The sequence below is a fragment of the Schistocerca piceifrons genome, chromosome 4, assembly GCF_021461385.2.
Source record: "Schistocerca piceifrons isolate TAMUIC-IGC-003096 chromosome 4, iqSchPice1.1, whole genome shotgun sequence".
In the NCBI taxonomy this organism is placed as follows: Eukaryota; Metazoa; Arthropoda; class Insecta; order Orthoptera; family Acrididae; genus Schistocerca; species Schistocerca piceifrons.
The window spans coordinates 557,166,838-557,190,443 of record NC_060141.1 but is presented as its reverse complement, the minus strand read 5'-3'; the positions used below and the strand labels follow the sequence as shown (position 1 = coordinate 557,190,443).

Sequence of the window (23,606 nt, the reverse complement as noted above, 5' to 3'; positions counted from 1 at the left end):
AAGAAAATTGTGAGTTACAGTTTCATTTCATCTCTTTTCACCCTCTCCCTGATCACAGTGACGCTGGGGATGTATACTGCGACAGTAATTTTTTTCCAGTTAGCAAGTGATACGTAAGCCAAGTTTCCTAGAAACTGCTTCAGGTGTTACAACTATGTGCTGTTATTTCACCACCCGTAGAAGTGAAATGTTATCGGGACCTCGACCAGTTTATCCACCGATCCCGAGAATTATGGATTCGATACTACTTGGGGTGTTCAATAAGTAATGCAACACACAATTTTTCTCGGCTTATTTCGGTTGAAAAAAATGCAGAGTTTGTTGTGGGACATCGTGGAATATTCCCAGTTTAGCCTGTATAGTTTCATGAAGTTCCGATAGGTGGCGGTGGTATAGGTAGCCTTCACAATGGCCTCTGTAATGGAGGTGCATTCCAAACAGGGAGTTGTAATTGAGTTTCTTTAGGAGGAAGACCAGAGAACTGTAGATATTCGCAGGCGCTTGCAGAATGTCTACGGAGAATTAGCAGTGAACATCCGGACACTGTCATTCGAGGTGACTGACGGATCAAACCAAACACCTCGCTGCTCAGCTGGACGTCTCTTTTGGTACAGTTGACACATTCGCCCATCTGTTGGGGTACTCAAAGGTATGTGACCGCTAAGTTCATCGCCGCCTAACAGAAGTCCATGAAGAAGAACAAAGTTCCATCTATTGGGAATTGCTTGCGCGTCACGAGACTGATTGTGACAATTTTTCTTCGAACATCGTCACAAGCGATGAAACATGGGCTCATCACTTCGAACCGGAAACAAAAACACAATTCATGGAGTGCCGCCACACCATCTCTCCTCCGAAGAAAAAGTTGAAAGCCACCCTCAGCCGGTCTTCTTGGACTCTGAAGGGACTATTTTGTTTCATGCCCTTCCTCGTGATGCAAAAATCAGCTGTGAAACGTATTGTGCTACCCCAGGAAATTGAAGAAACGAGTTCAGCGTGTTTCTCGCCACGAAAATGCAAACGAACTTTTCCTTTTCTATGAGAACGCTACACCTGACATAAATCTGCGGCCGGCCGTTGCGACCAAGCGGTTCTAGGCGCTTCAGTCCGGAACCACGCTGCTGTTACGGTCGCAGGTTCGAATCCTGCCTAGGGCATGGATGTGTGTGCTGTCCTTAGGTTAGTTAGGTTTAAGTAGTTTTAAGTCTAGGGAACTGATAAACTCAGAAGTTAAGTCCCATTGTGCTCGGAGCCATTTCAACCATTTGATCAAATCTGCGCTCCCGAGAGGAGCTCACAAAAGTTCATTGGACTGTTGGCCCTCATCCACCCTACAGCCCGGATCTCTCACATCTGTTTGGCCCAATGAAGGATGTACTCCGCAGGAAGCAGTATCTGGATGATGGAGAGGTTATCGATGCACAAAAACGTTGCCTCCGACGTCGACCGGTACAGTGGTAACATGCGGACATACAGGCACTCCCTAGTAAGGTGGCGTAAGGCCGTCGCATTGAACGAAGATTATGCTGGAAAATAGGGTTTTGTAGCCAAAAGAGTGGGAAATGATACGGTGTATTGGAATCTTGAACAAAACTGACCTGCTTTCAGAAAGAAATTGTTGCATTACTTACTGAACGCTCCTCGCAGTATCGATCGTCATCGAATATTTTCACATGTCAGTGCTTCTTACCGACACACCCACCCCTATGTGTGATAGGGATATAAAGCCGTCACAGTCTTTTTATACGAATAATGATGCTTTTATGTCACCCCTGCCACCCCAGCTGATCACATCACTAGTACAGATAGATATCCTGCAAAAGATGTATTTGTTCACTCATTTCATAGGCGTATTAATAATTTGCAACCGACATTTTATTTTTATTTACACGTGAAGTTCCGTAGGACCAAATTGAGGAGCAAATCTCCAAGGTCATGGAACGTGTCACTACATGAAATTACAACATAAAAGTAATAACAGATAAAAATAAAATGCTTATGTACCCGAAAAAAGTCAAGCCATAAGTTTAAGTAAACGCAATCAACAACACAACAAGGCTCGGCTTAATTTATCAAGTAACTCCTCAGCGGAAAGAAGGAGTGACCCATGAGGAAACTCTTCAATTTCGATCTGAAAGCGCGTGGATTACTGCTAAGATTTTTATATTCTTGTGGTAGCGTATTGAAGATGGATGCAGCAGTATACTGCTCACCATTCTGCACAAGAGTTAAGGAAGTGCGATCCAAATGCAGGTTTGATTTCCGCCGAGTATCAAGTGAGTGAAAGCTGCTTATTCTTAGAAATAAGCTAATATTATTAACAAGAAATGACAGTAAGGAATATACGTATTGAGAAGCCAATGTCAATATACCCAGACTAGTGAACAGGGGTCGACAAGACATTTTTTGCCCGAACCGCCCGTTTCTGAGCCAAAAGTATCCTTTCAGAATGAGAAGAGTTACCCCAAAATATAATACCATAAGCGAATGAAAATTAGCAAAGTACACTAACTTACTACAGATACCGTTCGAACAGTAAGAATGGCAGCATTAAATCTTTGAACGAGATCCTGAACGTGGGCTTTCCACGACAGTTTACTATTTATCTGAACACCTAAAAATTTGAACTGTTCAATTTCACTAATCATACGCCCATTCTGTGAAACTAAAGTGTCAGGTTTTGTTGAACTGCGTGTTAGAACCCGTAAAAACTGAGTCTTTCTGTGATTTAGCGTTAGTTTATTTTCTACAAGCCATGAGGTTATGTCATAAACTGCACTATTTGAAACCGAGCGAATGTTGCACACAAGATCTGTCACCAGCAAACAGAAGTATTTTAGAGTTACCCATAATACTAGAGGGCATATCATTTATATAAATAATGAAGTCGCCCCAACACTGATCCCTGGGGCACTCCACACCCCCCCCCCGCCCCGCCCCCCCATCCCCCCCCCTCGCCCCCCATTTGAACGTACCTCACTCAGACCCCACATCACAGCCATTCTCAATACTGTGTTTAATGACCTTTCGCTGTCTGTTGCTAAAGTAAGAGGTGAACCAATTGTGAGCTATTCCCCGTATTCCGTAATGGCTCAACTTCTGGAGCAATATTCAAACGCCTGGGGTGAATATGGCTTAAGGCTTTGAAGAGATAAACGCACGGGCATTTCTCTTATTTGTGACAAGTGTTACAGTACGATGCTACAAGTCGTTTTTCCGCAATGTTTGCTGTTGGTTTTGTACTGCACTCGATCGTGTTTCTGAGTCTGTGTTACTTAATCACGCCGCAACGACATTGTGAATTTGCATCCTAGTACGCCAAGGTGAAAGTGTCCCGATAAACATCGAATTTGGAGCTATGACATGCACCAAATTTGCTATTATCACATTCTGAAATATTATTAAGTACGAATTTATTCCTTCTTTGCCTTCCGGCACTATAAGTTCAGTCGTCATTCATATTCATGGAAACTAAAATTCTATTCGTGCATACTCACTCTTTATCCCATACGTACAAGTACTATAGTTTCCTATTATGACTACTTTAAAATAAATACCATAGTTTGGAGATTTATGTAATCCGGAGGTAATGACACAAACTATACAGCTTTACTGTTTGGTGAAATGACGATGGCATCCACTTGGGTAAAATAGTCCACCATTCTGATTTACAGTCGGACACTACTCAGGAAGATATCATGTGGAAAAACGAAACTAGCATTCTACTGGTCTGAGAGTGGAATGTTAGATCCCGTACTTGGGTAGGTAGGTTCGAAAATTTCAAGAGAAAGAAGGGAAGGAAGTCATGACAGAAGGGGCACAAGCTGGGAATGTTGCAAGGAACTGGGGAAGGAAATCGGCAGTGCCCTTTCACAGGAACCATCCCTGCATTTGCCTCGAGCAATTTAGGGAACTTACGGGAAACCTACATCTGGAGGGCCGCATTGGAACGGTCGTCCATCCGAATGGGAGTCCAATGCGTAAATCAATGTGCCCGTCGCTCGGTAATTTAAAAGGCAAATCGATAATTTGAAGTTGGTTATAGTGGAATTAATGAAATTCAGTGGCAGGAGGAACAGGAAAAGAGTAGATCAAATAAGGAATACGAAAATAGGAATGCGGTTAAGCTACTGTGAACAGCGTAGTGTACGCAATTCATGTGCCAACCTAACAGGGCAGATGATGCAGAGATTGAAAGAACGTATGATGAAACGAAAGAAATTAATCAGATTGCTAAGGGAGAGGAAAATTTAACTGTGATAGGAGACTGGAATTAGATAGTACGAAAGTGAGAGAAGGAAGGTTGAAGATGGATACGGACTAGGGAAACAAATGAAAGAGGAAACAGCCTGGTAAAATTTTGCAAAGAGCATATTTAATCATTTCCAACACACGGTTTAAGAATCATGAAACAAGGTTGTATAAGTGGAAGAGACCTGGAGACATTGGTAGGATACAAACTGATTATATAATTGTAAGTCAGAGATTTCGGAACCAGATTTTAAACTGTAAGACATTTCAAGGACCATTATTTTATTGGTTATGAACTGCAAGTTAAAACTGAAGAAATCGCAAAAAAAGGTAGCACCCCGAAGCTGCATGTGAGATGTTTTGGACAAGGATGGGCATAAACCTACAATTGGGTCCTTCTGTCAGCAACCAGACTCGTCTCCAGATGCAACCGAAAACTTTATGGGAAACCTCGATTTGCTAGTACGTGAGTTTCCCACTCAAACTGTCGTGTTCAGAGAAGCATTTAACCACCCAACAATTACGTGGGGAAATTACAGTTTTGTAAACGGTGGGCGTGACTGCACATTCTGCAAAATATTAGTTCATGTGTTCCCAGAAAACAACCTAATAAAGGTTGTCCAGAAGTCCACTCATGATAGAAAGACATTGGCTCGAGTAGCAACAAACAGATCTGATCTCTTTGACGATGCCCACAAAGAAACTGGTATCAGTGGCCATGAGGCACTTGTAGAAACAATGATTATCAAATTATAAAGAAAAGTAAAACAAGTACACTCCTGGAAATGGAAAAAAGAACACATTGACACCGGTGTGTCAGACCCACCATACTTGCTCCGGACACTGCGAGAGGGCTGTACAAGCAATGATCACACGCACGACACAGCGGACACACCAGGAACCGCGGTGTTGGCCGTCGAATGGCGCTAGCTGCGCAGCATTTGTGCACCGCCGCCGTCAGTGTCAGCCAGTTTGCCGTGGCATACGGAGCTCCATCGCAGTCTTTAACACTGGTAGCATGCCGTGACAGCGTGGACGTGAACCGTATGTGCAGTTGACGGACTTTGAGCGAGGGCGTATAGTGGGCATGCGGGAGGCCGGGTGGACGTACCGCCGAATTGCTCAACACGTGGGGCGTGAGGTCTCCACAGTACATCGATGTTGTCGCCAGTGGTCGGCGGAAGGTGCACGTGCCCGTCGACCTGGGACCGAACCGCAGCGACGCACGGATGCACGCCAAGACCGTAGGATCCTACGCAGTGCCGTAGGGGACCGCACCGCCACTTCCCAGCAAATTAGGGACACTGTTGCTCCTGGGGTATCGGCGAGGACCATTCGCAACCGTCTCCATGAAGCTGGGCTACGGTCCTGCACACCGTTAGGCCGTCTTCCGCTCACGCCCCAACATCGTGCAGCCCGCCTCCAGTGGTGTCGCGACAGGCGTGAATGGAGGGACGAATGGAGACGTGTCGTCTTCAGCGATGAGAGTCGCTTCTGCCTTGGTGCCAATGATGGTCGTATGCGTGTTTGGCGCCGTGCAGGTGAGCGCCACAATCAGGACTGCATACGACCGAGGCACACAGGGCCAACACCCGGCATCATGGTGTGGGGAGCGATCTCCTACACTGGCCGTACACCACTGGTGATCGTCGAGGGGACACTGAATAGTGCACGGTACATCCAAACCGTCATCGAACCCATCGTTCTACCATTCCTAGACCGGCAAGGGAACTTGCTGTTCCAACAGGACAAAGCACGTCCGCATGTATCCCGTGCCACCCAACGTGCTCTAGAAGGTGTAAGTCAACTACCCTGGCCAGCAAGATCTCCGGATCTGTCCCCCATTGAGCATGTTTGGGACTGGATGAAGCGTCGTCTCACGCGGTCTGCACGTCCAGCACGAACGCTGGTCCAACTGAGGCGTCAGGTGGAAATGGCATGGCAAGCCGTTTCACAGGACTACATCCAGCATCTCTACGATCGTCTCCATGGGAGAATAGCAGCCTGCATTGCTGCGAAAGGTGGATATACACTGTACTAGTGCCGACATTGTGCATGCTCTGTTGCCTGTGTCTATGTGCCTGTGGTTCTGTCAGTGTGATCATGTGATGTATCTGACCCCAGGAATGTGTCAATAAAGTTTCCCCTTCCTGGGACAATGAATTCACGGTGTTCTTATTTCAATTTCCAGGAGTGTATAAGTGTTTGTATTTTCAGCAGACTTGGTAAAGAGGCGGTAATGTCTTAACTCAATGAGGAACTCGAAACATTTTGCTTTGGAGAAGAAGATGTAGAAGAAATATAGTTCAGATTTAAAAGAATACTTGACCATGCACTCATTAGATATGTGCCTAATATAAAGGCACATTTGCATGCCGAGCGTGAGTTTCCTCGGAAACGCGAAATATTAATTAAATAAATAATCAGTGACAAATAAATAAAGCCTATGGCACACAACTGCAGCGCTGTGTCGCTGATAAAACAAAAGCACAATTACGTTACTCTTATGTTTGATTAAGAAAGAGAGAGCTCTGGTTGAAGTGGTGCGAGAAGCACGTATTTTATTTTATTGTCTGGCACACCGCCATATTTCATGTTATAGAAGAATACTGCGAGTTGCAACCACACTAGGCACTCGATTCTGTAAAGAATTTATATTTATAAAAGTAAGTAGGATTATGAACTGTAGGCCTATTCATTGAATATATCTGATTTAACTAACTGTGTAACTTTTTTATGTTTAGTAGACAATCACCTCTGTACGACGTATTGGCATGGCTGGCAAATTATTGTAATATTGAGATTTAGATTATGAGTCCGCACCTACCGCAGCAGTCTTTGGAAACGATTTAATTACGAAGTCCGATTATTCAGTTTTATTTCACGGTCAACTACGAGTAACATTGCCTTTACGAAAAAGCCATTGTCAAGCGTCTGATACCGAATAATTAAACGTCCACGTTCCAGATAAGCAAATACAATTGCAATCACAACCACCATCATACAGATAGAATAATTAACATATTTAAAATAACATTTTTTTATTTATTTTATTTATTTTATATTGGCGACTGCGTGTCGGACTTGTTATTTTGTCATTTGTTACATTGTTCTCTTTGTTTCATGTAAAAAATCAACTTTCTGGAATTGGACGTCAATGTATGAGAGATAACAAAATCTGAAGATATTTTCCAATTCTGAAATTTTGCGGGAAGACGCAATGAAACTTCCAGCAAAATAAGGTAAGACGCAGCATCTTTGCATTGGTAGGCTTGACCAGACGGATAATTCAGTGTATTAGCTTTTCAGTAAATTCTGTAGTGTTTCTTTTCTGTATAACAGTTTCTGTGATAAATTTCATTCTCAGTACTTTTCCCTAAACAATAACGTATGCAACAATACCAATACACGAGTGTACAATATGGTCGACTTCTGTACGATATCATGTAACATGGCCAGCAGCCATTACCAATAATCTCAAATTCAGTTTATATTTTTAAATTAATAGACAGCCATTGTTGCTACGAGCGATTCATGCTCAACTGCATTTTATTTTAAAATCAGTGTCAAATATTTTCTTGAAACATATATCACGTGTGGCATGGTAATAACTAGAAATCAATACGCAAAAATGGAACAGCAAAGACGTACTATTCAGACGCAATCCGACTCGGACGTGAGACAAGTGTTAGAAAATGACTTTACGACAGCAACCGGTAGTGACGATTCATCAAACATTGACGCAAGTGTTGACGAAAATTTTGACGATAGGCCGTCCACTACAAAAATTTCAAAATCTCAATCAGAGCCCATGTTAATGCATGACGTCACGTCTAATGACGCGGCGGGGGCAGAGACCTTGCAAACGGTAAACATTGCCGACATGTTACAAATGCTAATGAAACGAAACGCCGAAAACATGGCAACCTTAAAGGCACAATTAGAGACACAAAATGAACAGTTAAAAACACAAAATGACGAAATCAAATCTGATCTCATAGCAATCAAGATAGGTAATGACACTTTATGTAAGCGTGTGGAACTTATAGACGCCACACTGACCAAACAGATGACCGAACTCAGTACTAAATTTTCCCAGCTCAATACGAGACAAGAAAAGACTACAACTGACGTAGCACTTTTACAGACACAAGTAAAAAACCTAAATGTCACGTGTGAAGTTCTTACTGAACAAATTCAAACATATCCTTCAGTACATGACAATCTTGAAAAACGAATTACTGACGTACAGAATAAATTTGACAATGTTGAACAACACCTGACTGACATCTTACAATCAGATGCCACAGCTCATTTTCAAAATATTAATAAAGAATTTCATGATTGGATTGAGAACAAAGACAAACATTTTGATAGATGCTTACGTGAAAATTTACCAACAATTGTGCACGACTCCGTAGCGCAATACATTACTAATAACAAACAGCTGATCAGTGACGCAGTACAATCCGTCACTGCACCCATGAGACAATTCACCGATCAACTACAGTCTGAATGTAACGAAAATATCAGTCAAAATGTACAGTTCAGAAACCAATATACATTCGAGTATGATACACACATTCCGCACACGACAAATACACAAGAACAAAACACACCACGACTACAACACATACCACGATGTGGAAACACAAACACAAGCTATTATCATGGTAAACCACAGCAACATTATCGTAATTACTCGCCAGCTGAACATACCAGTAATTACAGTGGAATAAATCCATATCACAATGCGAAGGAAGATGAAAGCTTAATGAAACACAGGCAATTTCAGATTTTTATCCCAGAAAAACGAACCATTCATCCGGTGATTTTTCTTAAATCTTTTAGTAACGCATTTCCACGCACTTGGAGTGACCGGAAAAAGATTTCATATATTGTCGGTTACATCCAAGGCGATGCAGCTGTCTGGGCATACAGTCAAGCTGACGTATGTACCACGTACAGTGAGTTTGAGCGTGCTTTTCTGAACAAATTCTGGTCGCAATCCGTCCAGGAGCGACTCAGAAGACAAATTTTAGAACCTGAAACTTTTAACAGTAAAAATGGTAACTTACGCAGATATTTTGAAAAATACTTGAACATGGGACATTTTTTAGACGAACCAGTCGCAACGCGTGATATACTCCGAGCGTTGAAGACCAAATTGCCTTTCAACATTAAGGAAAAACTTCTACATATCCCGGATGACGATTCAGATTATTTTTTAACAGCTTTAGATTCGGTTGACATGTTACTTGAAGATCAGCGCTTCGCGCGGCAAAACAGCAGCCACAATGTTTACATTAGTGGTATGCAAAACATGCAGGCTTGCCAACACAATTCTGGCGCGCCCACAGTTGGATACGCGGTACAACAAAAACAGCAAACTCACATGCCGTCTCAGTACGGAAATCAAAATCAACACGCGTATTCCAATACAAACAATAGTTACAATAACATTTCATGCGGCAATCCATACAAAAGGCACCGCGGTAATAACTACAACGGTAACAACGGATACAAAGGTAATAACAAAAACACAAACAGAAATAGAAATAATAATAACTACGAGCCAAGACAGCATCAAGGTTGGACTCGTAACGATCAGTACTTTCATTCAAACTCTGCTTTACCACAGCAGCCACCAGGACAAAATTGGAGCATACCTTACGACCGACAGGTAAGTTATAATGCGCAACAGCAACAACAACCGCAAAAGTTTGGAGATCATAATAGGCAATATCCGAATGTGAATATAATAGAAATGACACCTGATGCACAACCTCAATGTGTGTCAGTACCTCGTACAAATGATAATCCAACAAACTAGAAACAGTCACTACTTTGCCCCAGGTCGTGGCTGAAGAATTCTTGGGGGGCGACTTCAATGTTAATCAGTTATTTGACACCACACTTGAACAACAGAATAATGATATGCCGAGTAATTCTAAACAAAAACCACCTGTTTTATTTATAAGATACAACCACAATAACAATATATCAGATGAACTTTTACAAGACAGTACACAATGTCGTTTAAACACAAACGAAATTGTTTTAGCATCTACTACTGGTGTAGTAGGTGGGATTCCAACTACTATTATCCTAGATACAGGTGCAGCTGTGAGCGTTTTGTCTTTTAATTTCTATAAAAAGATGTGTGAATTGGAACCTGTGCCTGAGTTTCCTGCCCAAAACTGTAAAATAACTACTGCACTAGGTAATAAGTCATGTAGGGTTACGAAGCAAGTTTTGTAAACGTTAAAATAGGTAATGGAACCGTACAATGGCCATTCCTGGTTGTACAAAACCTTGTGACAAATTGCATATTAGGAATAGATATTATGAGCGAGAAGGACTGCATTATAGACTTCTCCAAAGGTAAATGTATTTTAAATGATAAAGGCAGTGTAATTATTATTGATTTGGACAGGAGAACTCTAAAGCATGACAAACACTGTACAGGGTACAAGGTTCAGTTAGTACTTGACAATGACATTCAAGACATGCAAACACACTCATCTGACACAGAGCTAATGGACTTGAAAACATTGCTTGATCATAAGATAAGTGAAGCTACAGCTCTCAGTGTACATGAATGTATAAAACTACAGGAAGTGTTATCCAAATATTTACAAGTTTTTACCAAACGATTAGGTGTTATCAACACGTATGTGTACAAGATTGAAGTTAAGCCTCACAAGATCTTCTACCATAAGACATATAACGTACCGTTATCTCAACGACCTGCTGTGTGGCAAGAATTAAAACAAATGTTAGACTGGAAGGTCATTGAACCATCCACCTCACCTTATTGTAGTCCTCTACTTGTTGTCAAAAAAAAAAAATCAAATGGAAGCATTAGGTTAGTGTTAGACGCACGAGCTATTAATGAAATAATTTTACCGGTTCACACAAAACATGAAAATTTAGAAGAGCAATTACAGAAATTTCTAGATGCAAAATATTTTTCCACAATAGATCTCGCTAATTCGTTTTGGCAGGTGGGTATCACTCCTGATTCTCGGAAATATACTGCATTTATGTTCGGGGGGCGAACCTATCAGTTTTGTGTTCTACCCTTCGGACTGAATGTCAGCTCTGGGGTATTCATTACAGCCCTGGATACCGTGCTTGGCGACGATTTAGTTGAGACAGTCACACACTATGTAGATGATATACTGATAGCTACACAATCTTGGAATGAACACGTTGACACTCTTCAAAGAATTTTAGAAAAATTTGCACAAGCTGGAGTCACAGCCAACCTAAGAAAATCAAAATTTGGTTGCAGTGAGATAAAGTATTTAGGACATATCATTAATACACAGGGCATATGTCCGGATCCCAGTAAATTAGATGCTATCAGAAACTTTCCTAGCCCTCGAACTAAAAAGCAGTTAAAATCATTCCTTGGGCTATGTTCATTTTTCAGACGTTTTTTGCCACAACCACTTTTGAACAGTAAACATCTGCTAAATCTACTCAGAAAGAATCAAGTTTCGATCTGGTCGGAACAGTGCCAGAATGACTTTAATACAATTAAACATGCTTTAGTGAATGCTAACATATTGAGCCATCCAGATTTCAATTTAGATTTTTGTATGACTTGTGACACATCACGCACAAATACGAAACAAACATCACAGAAACATAATAAAAAGAAAACAAAAATTCGAGGTAGGAATGCTTGTACTACTTCGTACTCATCATAAATCTGTAGCACTCAAACGACGCAACGCTAAGTGGCGTCTGCTATATGAAGGACCTTATATAATTGTTAACATACCGCATCCTGGTGCGTATCTGTTACAACATCCTAGAACTAACAAAATTATTGGGCTATACGCACACCGAGATCTTAGAGCATTTCATGCTGAATAATGTCAAAGTCATACCCATCAAAATATTGCTAAGCAACTCGAAAAACTCTGTTGTTACAACACAGATAATAAGTAGTATAGAAATTTTCATTTCAGCGGTTCCAGTGACGCAGTTGAAGACAGAAGAACTCTTCTTTCAGCGCGCGCCTCCACCTGAAAGACGGAATATTAAAGTAAAATTTATGATTACGTAGCAGTGGATGACATATTAATTTTTCACGGAACATTTGTTACTGAAGGTACCACTGACTTGGTGTGACACCTGACGAACTGACAGACGTCATCTGTGAAGCGATCTTTTACTTTGAGAAATAGATCAGACGCACATCTCTCAACACGAAAAGCATCTATCAGTAGTCAAGGCCACACAGACACTCTACACACACGCACAAAACGCGAGGAATCGAACATTTTCTCTCTCTTACTATTTTGAATGTTTATTGAGTAGTGAAAACGCCTGGTCTTGCCTACTGATGTAATGAATGTTGTGTCTAACCTATCTTAATTTCAGATGACATCACAAAAAACATCGATAATATCCCAGCAAAACCGCTAAAGAGGATGTAAATATCTGCAATTTATGTAATCAAATGTGACATAATGTAATAACCTATAGCGATGTAATGATGATGTAAACATGTTTATGTGCAACTATATTATGTTTATGCTAAGAAAATATGTGACGTGTGTATGTATAATTACTTATTTTTTTAACTGATGTATAGTGTAACTGTTACTATGTAAAAATTTGAACAAAACGAGTGCCAAAAAGACATTGCATAGTGAACCACTGTTCACGGACATTAACGAACATTACTAACTCTGCAACTATGCGGAAACCTATGTGAAAGAAACTGTTAATGCCATTCATTATGCAGCGTATCTATGTGAACGCGATGAACGATTTCCTTGATTAATAACTACGAACATTTAGGTGAGCTATATTCAGCAAAAAACTGAAAATGTGAAGTGCATAATTCGTGCATCGTCTAGTGATATTACTACAGTACCCAACTTCAAGATGTTAACTGGATTAAATGGACACAAAGTGCCTGTCCAGAAAACAACACGACGGGTGGAAGAATTTTGGTTGGAACTTCAGGGAATGAAATGTTCTCGAAATGTGACGGACACTCTTACCTGGACTGTCCAAGGATCGACGCCAGCTATGTGCCGTCCGAGGTTCTGCAACCAAGCTTCCACGGAATGTAAAAAACGAACTGCACGTGGACCAATTACTCGACGGGTCACGTCTGATCTGTAATAAGCAATGCTTTTAGTCACAACGAACTGCATCACTACGACTATAATGGAAATGAGAAATGGACACGCTTATGTATTAATCATGTTGTTATACAACGATGTTACTGTGATCAAAAAACTTTACCACGACGATACTAACCTGTAAAAAATTATTGTGCAGCGGATGAATATGAACTGTAATAACGACACGATGTGTATAGGTCAACGCTCCTGAAAAATACGGACATTTTTCTTTGAAGTATTTCAAAACAATACTATGTAACTAAGAACATTCAACAATCTAAGTTGTATTGTGTTATAACAAATATTGTAAATTTAAAACTAAGTTACCTGTCATAGAATGTAGTCTTCATATGTAATCTTGGTTGAATATTTTCTTTGTGCAACGACTGAAAAACGCGCGCACACGAACAATATGATCTGCAATACTGTGCCGCGTGATCTAACTGTACGATATAACGGCAGTGCCGCAGTTACACAGACGCTTCTGCGCATGCGCGCACTCTATCTGCCAACATTAGAACTTTTACGGCGCATCCGCGTCATTCAAATTTTGTATATAATGTGTATAATGTGTAATGTAAGTCATGTAAATAGTTGTAGATAACTTAGATTTTCTTGTGCCTTTAGGTGAATTGCTCGCCTGCAGGTGTGTCCTTTCGCCTCGCAATTCAGGGGGCAATATAAAGGCACATTTGCATGCCGAGCGTGAGTTTCCTCGGAAACGCGAAATATTAATTAAATAAATAATCAGTGACAAATAAATAAAGCCTATGGCACACAACTGCAGCGCTGTGTCGCTGATAAAACAAAAGCACAATTACGTTACTCTTATGTTTGATTAGGAAAGAGAGAGCTCTGGTTGAAGTGGTGCGAGAAGCATGTATTTTATTTTATTGTCTGGCACACCGCCATATTTCATGTTATAGAAGAATACTGCGAGTTGCAACCACACTAGGCACTCGTTTCTGTAAAGAATTTATATTTATAAAAGTAAGTAGGATTATGAACTGTAGGCTTATTCATTGAATATATCTGATTTAACTAACTGTGTAACTTTTTTATGTTTAGTAGACAATCACCTCTGTACGACGTATTGGCATGGCTGGCAAATTATTGTAATATTGAGATTTAGATTATGAGTCCGCACCTACCGCAGCAGTCTTTGGAAACGATTTAATTACGAAGTCCGATTATTCAGTTTTATTTCACGGTCAACTACGAGTAACATTGCCTTTACGAAAAAGCCATTGTCAAGCGTCTGATACCGAATAATTAAACGTCCACGTTCCAGATAAGCAAATACAATTGCAATCACAACCACCATCATACAGATAGAATAATTAACATATTTAAAATAACATTTTTTTATTTATTTTATTTATTTTATACCTAGCAGAACAGTTCATTTTGGGAGGTATCCTCCATGGTATACACTCACTGTAAACAAACTCCCAAAGAAACAAAGACTGCTGCTTAACAGGGACAAAACAAAACATAGGTATGGAGGTGATAAATGAAGCTCATTTTTCTGCCAAGATGGCAATACTTGTCGATCGATCTCTCACAAAACCCAAAGAAATTCTGGTCATATGTAAAGCCTGTTAGAGGTATCAAAGCTACATCCAGACATTCACAGATGAGACAGGGACTGAAATTGAGGGTGTTAGAGCAAAGTCAGGAACTCTGAGCTGATTTTTGAAATGTTCCTTTACAGAATTAAATCCAGGAGTATTGCTCCAATTTAATTCTCGCAACGCCGCACAGATGAATGAAATAGATATTAGTGTCAATAGCGTTGAGAAACAGCTGAAATAGCTAAAATTGAACAAAGCTCCAGGGTCCGGTGGAATCCCTGTGAGATTCTATAGCCAACGTGCGACTGAGTTAGCTCCTCTTTCAACTACGCTCTATCGTAGATCCCCCGAATACAAAACCGTGCCAGATAGTTGGAAGAAAACACGTCGCACTCGTCTACAGCAACGGTAGCAGAAGTGACCCACAAAACTACCGTTCGATATCCTTGACATCATCTGTTGTAGAATGTTAGAACATATCCTGAGCTCAAACGTAATGAGATATCTCGAACAGAATGACCTCTACTTTGGCAACCAGCACAGATTCCGAAAACTTCTGTCCTCTAACATCATGAAAACTATGCATCAAGGAGTGAGGTAGATGCAGAATTTCTCGATTTCTGAAAAGCATTTGACTCAGTACCAATCTACCCTCATTTTCAAAAGTACGATCGCGTGGGATATCATGCGAAATTTGTGACTTGATCGAGGATTTCTTGATAGGGACAACGCAGCATGTTATCTTGGACGGAGGGTCATCGATAGATGTAGAAGTAACTTCGAGTGTATCCCAGGTAAGTGTTGGGACTCTGGTTTTTATATTAGTGACCTTTCAGAAACATCAACAGTAAACACAGAATTTTGCAGATGATGCCGTTATCTATAAAGAAATATTGTCTGAAAAAGCTGCGCAAATAACCATTCGGATCTTTGTAAGATTTCGAAGTGGTACAAAGATTCTTAATTTAGTTTACATGTTCAGAAATGTAAAATTGTGCTATTCACAAAACGAAAAAGAAAGTAGTACGCCATGACTACAGTATCAACTGGAACCAATCAACTCATATAAAAACTTGGATGCAACACTGTATGTGGAATTGGAGTGGAATTCATATGATCCAATTCTGCGTCGCGACCGTCGAATATTCACAATGGAGAAAGTAACAGCAGTCGATCGCGAAATGCGTCGTTTTATTGCAGCAGCTCTAGAGTTTAACTATTACATAGTCATCTTCAGTGCATATAACAACCGGTGACATTAGTCCGAAGTGTCACATAATAAACAATATTGGTTGATGTAGAGCGTACTCTACACCAGCCAATATTGTTTATTACGTGACACTGGATAAACGGCCTGAAGGTTGCTATGTAATAGTTTAAATCTAGATCTGCAGTAATAAAACGACGGATTTTGCGATCAACTGCAGTTCTTTTCTCTATTGACTATACAGCGATATGAAGTTGAAAGACCACACAGTACTGCTAAAATGTTTGGGACCCCGTACAAAGTAGCACTGGCGGGGGATACTGAATGTATACTGTGATGGGTAGCACGAATGGTCACGTTTGTCTGACCATAAGGAGAGTGTCAAGGAAATGCTGAATGGTGGACACATGAAGATAGACGCGAACTATACCGAGAAAGCCTACCTATAAAATTTCAAGAAACGGCTTTAAAAGATGAATTTAGGAATAAACTACAAAACCGTTACGTTTCGCTCCCGTAGAGATCGTGAGGACAAGATTATATTTATTACAGCATATACGGGGGCATTTACACTGAGGTAAAAAAAATCGTGGACAAACGATATGCACATAATATAAGATGGAGATAGTATCGTATATACAAGGTACAAAAGTGCAGTGCGTTTGCAGAACTGTCATTTGTATTCAGGTGATTCATATGAAAAGGTTGCCGACGTGGTTATGGCCGCACGACGGGAATTAACAGACGCATGGAACATTCCATTTCAGAAATCGTTAGGGAATTCAATACTCCCGAGATCCGTAGTATCAAGAGCGTGCCAAGAACACCAAATTTCAGGCGTTACCTCTCACCAGGGACAACGTTGTGGCTGACGGCCTCCACTTACCGACTGAGCGCAGCGGCGTTTAAGTAGAGTTGTCAGTGCTAACAGACAAGCAACACTGCGTTAAAGAACAGCAGAAATCGATGTGGGACTTACGACGAAAGTATCCGTTAGGAGAGTGCGGCAAAATTTGGTGTTAATAGGCTACGGCAGCAGACGGCGACGCGAGTGCCTCTGCTAACAAAAAAAAAAATGGTTCAAATGGCTCTGAGCACTATGGGACTTAACATCTGTGGTCATCAGTCCCCTAGAACTTAGAACTACTAAAACCTAACTAACCTAAGGACATCACACACATCCATGCCCGAAGCAGGATTCGAACCTGCGACCGTAGCGGTCGCGCGGTTCCGGACTGAGCGCCTAGAACCGCTAGACCACCGTGGCCGGCCCTCTGTTAACAGCATGACATCGTCTGCAGCGCCCTCTTGGTCTCGTCACCGTATTGGTTCGATCCTAAACGACTGGAAAACCATGGCCTGGTTAGGTAAATCCCGATTTCAGCTGGTAAGAGCTGATGGTAAGTTTCGAGTGTGGTACAGGATCCACAAAGTTGTCAAAAATGGACTGTGCAAGCTGGTGGAGGCTCCATAATGGCGTGAGCTGTCTTTACACGGAATGGATTGGGTCCTCTAGTCCAACTGAACCGGTCATTGACTGGAAATGGTTGTGCTAGGCTACCTGTAAACTATTTGCAGCCATTCATGAACTTCATGTTTCCAAACAACGATGGAACTTTTATGGATGACAATGCGCCATATCGCCGAGCCACAATTGTTCGTGATTGATTTGAAGAACATTCTGGACAGTTCGAGCGAATGATTTGGGCATCCAGATCGCCTGACATGAATCCCATCGAACATTTGTGGGAGATAATCGAGAAGTTAGTTCGTGCACAAAATCTTGCATCAGCGAAAGTTTCGCAACTATGGACGACTATATAGGCAACATGGTTCAGTATTTCTGCAGAGGACCTCTAGCGACTTGAGTACATATCTCGTCGAGTTGCTGCACTACCCCGAGCAAAAGGAGACCCAACACGACGTTAGGGGGTTTTCCATGACTATTTTCATCTCAGTCATACTTCACCGCTTCCTATTCAAGTGGAATAGGTTCCGCCCTAAAACGGTTACAATGAGAAGTACCCGGTGCCATCCCTTCACAGTGGTTTGCAGAATATGGGCGTAGGTATAGATGTGGACTGAAAAGAGGTAGAAGAATACAGTAGCAGACGAATGTGTAGATTTGATGGATGAAATAGTGAAGGTAGCAGGGGATCAAATAGATAAAAAGTCGAGGCCTTATTGAAATCCTTGGATATCACGCGAGATGTTTAAGTGATAAAGGAGAAAATATAAAAATGAAGCAAATGAAGAAGACAAAATGGAATCGAGACTTCTAAAAAATGAGATTAACAGAAAGTGCAAAATGGCTACGTATGAATGACTAGAGGAGAAATGCGAGGCAGTAGAAGCATGTATAACTAAGGGAAACATACATACTACCTACAGGAAAATTAAAGAGGCTTTTGAAGAAAAGAGCAGCAGCTATATGAATATCAAGAACTCAGATGGAATAGTGGTACGGTGCTAATCAAAGAAGGGAAAGCTGAAGTTGCAAGGAATGTACTGAGGAGCTATACAGGAAACATGATCTTGAACCCAATATTATTGTGAGAGAAGAGACAGTAGATGAGAAAGGGATGGGAGATATAATACTATGAGAAGAATTTGACAGAGTCTGAAAGGCCTAAGACGATACAAGGTTTATGGAATAGACGACATTCCCTAAAAATTATGATATTCTTGTGAGAGCTGACTATGACAAAACCATTCCTTCTGGTACGAGACAGTCTCAATACCTATCTTTATAGTATTCGTAGACTTGAAGAAAACTTTCCACTGTGTTAAACGGTACATACTCGTTAAATTTATGAAGTTAGCAGGGGTAAAATACATGAAGGAAAATGTGATTTACAGCTTGTACGGAAACCAGACGGCAGTTACAACAGTCGGAGGGTATGGAATGGAAGCAGCAGTTGAAGAGGTGAGTGAAACAGGGTTGTAACCTCTCTCCAACGTTATTCAACTTGTAAGCGGGAAAGGAACCAAAGACAAATTTGAAGGAATTAAAATTCAGGGAGAAAGAATAAAGATTCAGAGGTTTGTTGATCAAATTGCAATTTTCTCAGAAACAGCAAAGGACTTGAAAGAGCAGTTAAACGGAATTGGCAATGTCTTGAAAGGAGGATATAAGATGAAGATGAACAAAGGAAAAACAAATATAGTGGAATTTAATCAGTCGATGCTGAGAAAATCAGATAAGGAAATGCGACACTGGAAGTAGTAAATGAGTTTTGCTTATAATGGCCGAAGAAAGGAGGCTATAAAATGCGGAGTGCAACGGCAAGATAAGCATTTCTGAAGAAGAGAAATGTGTTAACATGGAATATCAATCTAAGTGCTAGGATGTCTTCCCCGAATGTATTTGTCTGGAGTGGAGCCTTATTTGGAAGTGAAACCTGGATGATAAGCAATTCTGACAAGAAGAGAATAAAAGCTTTTGAAATGTGGTACTAAAGAAAAATACTGAAGATGAGATGTGTAGATTGCGTAACTAAGAGAAGGTACTGATCAGAATTGGGGAGTAAAGAAATCTGTGGCACAACTTGAGTATAAAGAGGGATCAGTTGATGGGACACTTTCTGAGATATCAAGGAATCATCAGTTTAGTACTGGAGGGAAGTGTGGGTGGTAAAAAACTATAGAGGGAGACCAGAGATATATACAGTAAACAAGTTCAAATGGGTATAGGTCGCAGAAGTCATTCGAAGATGAAGAGGCTTGCCCAGGATAGAATTGCATTAAAACATTCTATGGACTGAAGAGCACTACAGCAACATATACAGAGCGAGTTTGCTAAGTGGAGACAGATTACAGGAAACTAAACCTGAAAGGATAAGGAGTAAAAAATGTCATATCGACATATGACCGGAAATGAGTTCCAAGCGAGGTGCATCCACTTGAAAACAGAAATAAGAGATCTTTGAGAGTGTAGGTTTCATTGATTGAAAGCACATGGGAGGACACAACAAGTGAGTGATCTGTGCTAGTATTTTAGTTCCCCCTCAAGAAGGCAGTTAGCTGGGCCACCATCATGCCAATAATCCTCGACCACACAGTAAGGATGAACCAGTGCTGATGGTTCGCTGCCACTACAATATGGAGATTCTCCGTAGCTTACAGGTTGCTTTAGTTTAACAATACTGCCCTTGGTAGAGGCAGACTCATCCAGAAATAGGATAGATGACAGAAATCCCGGATCGCTGGTGGCCTGTGTGATGAACCAGCGAAAAAACCGTCGCTGTGGAGGCAAGTCCTTAGGTGATGAGGTCTGCGCGCATACGGACTGTTGCAGTTGTGGAGAATGTTCCACATAGCCGTCTAGCTTATTCCATGTTGGTGGGCCACATGCCTGGTACTGACACCGTGTTCACTGTCAAAAACCTTTTATTTCCCCTTCAAGCAGGTGCACCTCCCTTGGAACGCACTTCCGGCCCTAAGTCCATTTCACGATTTTGCTCCTTATTATCTCAGTCTTGGTTTACCTGCAGATTGTGCTCATTAAACAAAATCACCCTGCATATCTTATCTGAAGGTGCAAATTGCTCGAAATGCACATAAAGTCAACGGACTGACTGACAGCAAACTCCTACACTGCCTAATTTATCTAGCAACTGGCTCGGAAACATATGACCTTCATGCCTTCATTACACTGTGTCTCGAAAGTAATCAACACACAAAGTGCATTTTATTAGTATGATCATTACATAAGGAGCAGTCAAATGAAAACGCGGCAGATGGAAATAAGCAGGTGAACTGTTTATTATTTCAGTAGTAACCGCCATAACCTACTATTAATACATTATCACAATGTGAGAGAAGACAGTCAATGCCTTTACGGAAAGATGTTGGTGACTGCGTAGGGAACCATGTTTTACCAAGGTGTGCACCATCTTGTCTGCAAAGCAAGTCGACGGTCACATGTTGCCAAGATTGTTTCGATTAAGTTGCAAAAGTTTTGCTGGGAAGCCCTTACACATCCTGCAGACAGTCCCGATCTCTCCCCATGCGATTTCCATATTTTTGATGCCTTGAAGAAAGTCATTCCTGTCCGTCGATTTCCTTCTTACGATGAGGTGTGCACGTAGTACATTAGTGATTCCCTAGCCAACCTCAAACATTTGCTATGAAGGCATTGATCGTCTTGTCTCACAATGGTATGTATGTATTAACAGTTATGGCGATTACTTTTGAAATAATAAACAGCTTACTAAGTTTTTTTCCCAGCTGTCGTGTTTTCATTTGGCTGCCCCTTATAATACGACTTTTATGGTACTTAATTATAAAAAGTAACTATTTTCTTTTGACGAATTTCGATAAGCATCCATAGCAGCAATAATCCCGCCCCACTGCCGTCATTAATAAATAAATATGACAAAAAAGAGCAAATACGTGTAGTATTAAATATTCAGTCTTAACGAAAAATGTAAACAAAGCTGTCATATCATCGTCAATTTTCTATTTCGGTTTGACGTTACCCACAAGCGAAGTATGCTTGAAAGGTTGACGTACATAGGTGGACAGGGATTTATTTGGGGATTATTTTAGAATGAGTGGAAATTTCATGATACTAGAGCGAAGCAGTCGTGTGTGACATCTGTGGAATAGTCGATTTAGGGAAGTGACAGTAGTACCTCTGAACTTGTGTATCTTTGTGTCAGTTGTAGAGCAGAGAGTATTTGTGTGTTGAACATGCAATAAGCTGGCAGAAATTTAAGCAGAGTACACATTGGAGGAGGATTTTGCTGAAGAAAACTGTTATCAATTATTAATCTGACGGAAGGGCTTACACATGCAGCAATGATACAGCGGAGAGAATGGATTTGCAACATGGGTATGTTTTTAAGGTAATAATTGTTTTGCTGGCGCGTTCTGATATTGTTAGCGATTCTTGTAACAGAACAGTCCACCTTCCCACCCCACTTTAGGTCATTTCAATTTAATTCATTTTAGTTTGCGTAATCGTAAAAGCACTGCTTTGTAAGACTTTTGTAAAGAAAGTAAAGTTTTTGGTTTTCTGTGAATTTTATGTTCCTGTGAAATAAAAGTATAAAATACTGCATTGTCATTCTAATGAACGGATTATTATTTTCATTTCAAGTAAGAAGTGTTTTTTTAGTATGAGAAAATCATTCCAATCTTTCTCCCAGTAATTTAGTTTTACTTTAGCATATTTTAGCTTGTGTGATTTCTTCATGGTGTGTTGCTGCTGCTAATTATGCTGTAATTTTTCAGGTGAGATTATTTTCATATTTTGTTGATTGTTTCGTTTCTCTTCTGACGTTTTCATTGCGCAACTTCGAAGCATTTTCTTTGTAATTCTGATCTTTAATGGGTCAGTGAACAGTGTGTGTCTCATAGTGTTGCTGCGGAATTTCAGTGTTTCAATTTTTATTGGCAAAGCACAGTTTGATTGTAGTAGTGGTTTTTGAGTAATAGTTACGAACGCCAATTAGTTTCGTCTTTGAAACTTCCTGGCAGATTAAAACTGTGTGCCCGACCGAGACTTGAACTCGGGACCTTTGCCTTCCGCGGGCAAGTGCTCTACCAACTGAGCTACCGAAGCACGACTCACGCCCGGTACTCACAGCTTTACTTCTGCCAGTACCTAGTCTCCTACCTTCCAAACTTTACAGAAGCTCTCCTGCGAACCTTGCAGAACTAGCACTCCTGAAAGAAAGGATATTGCGGAGACATGGCTTAGCCACAGCCTGGGGGATGTTTCCAGAATGAGATTTTCACTCTGCAGCGGAGTGTGCGCTGATATGAAACTTACTGGCAGATTAAAACTGTGTGCCCGACCGAGACTCGAACTCTGCCAGGAAGTTTCATATCAGCGCACACTCCGCTGCAGAGTGAAAATCTCGTTCTGGAAACATCCTCCAGGCTGTGGCTAAGCCATGTCTCCGCAATATCCTTTCTTTCAGGTGTGCTAGTTCTGCAAGGTTCGCAGGAGAGCTTCTGTAAAGTTTGGAAGGTAGGAGACGAGGTACTGGCAGAAGTAAAGCTGTGAGTACCGGGCGTGAGTCGTGCTTCGGTAGCTCAGTTGGTAGAGCACTTGCCCGCGGAAGGCAAAGGTCCCGAGTTCGAGTCTCGGTCGGGCACACAGTTTTAATCTGCCAGGAAGTTTCATATCAGCGCACACTCCGCTGCAGAGTGAAAATCTCATTCTGGAGTTTCGTCTTTATTTAAATGTTCAGGGTTAGGTTTCTTGCACATTGGTAGCGTCTTTGTGGACCTGGTCGGTTTTAACTGATAATAGCTCTAGAGGCCGACAGCGAATTAGCAGTATGTAAATATGAGTGAAACAAAAAGGAATTTGTGTGCTTTTAGCCCTTTAAATATGGTACAACATTGTTTTACCGACAAAAGATGGAAGAATCAATTAATACGGAAAAGTAAATATATGTATGCATAAAA

The 23,606-nt window shown here is 41.0% G+C and overlaps 1 non-coding gene across 1 annotated transcript; it reads left to right on the top strand.

Annotated features, from left to right (window-relative positions):
• The first annotated feature begins 23,216 nt into the window (after positions 1–23,216).
• Trnap-cgg lies at positions 23,217–23,291 on the top strand. The gene has a single exon. It is a non-coding gene; the product is annotated as a tRNA-Pro (tRNA).
• The last annotated feature ends 315 nt before the right edge of the window (positions 23,292–23,606 follow it).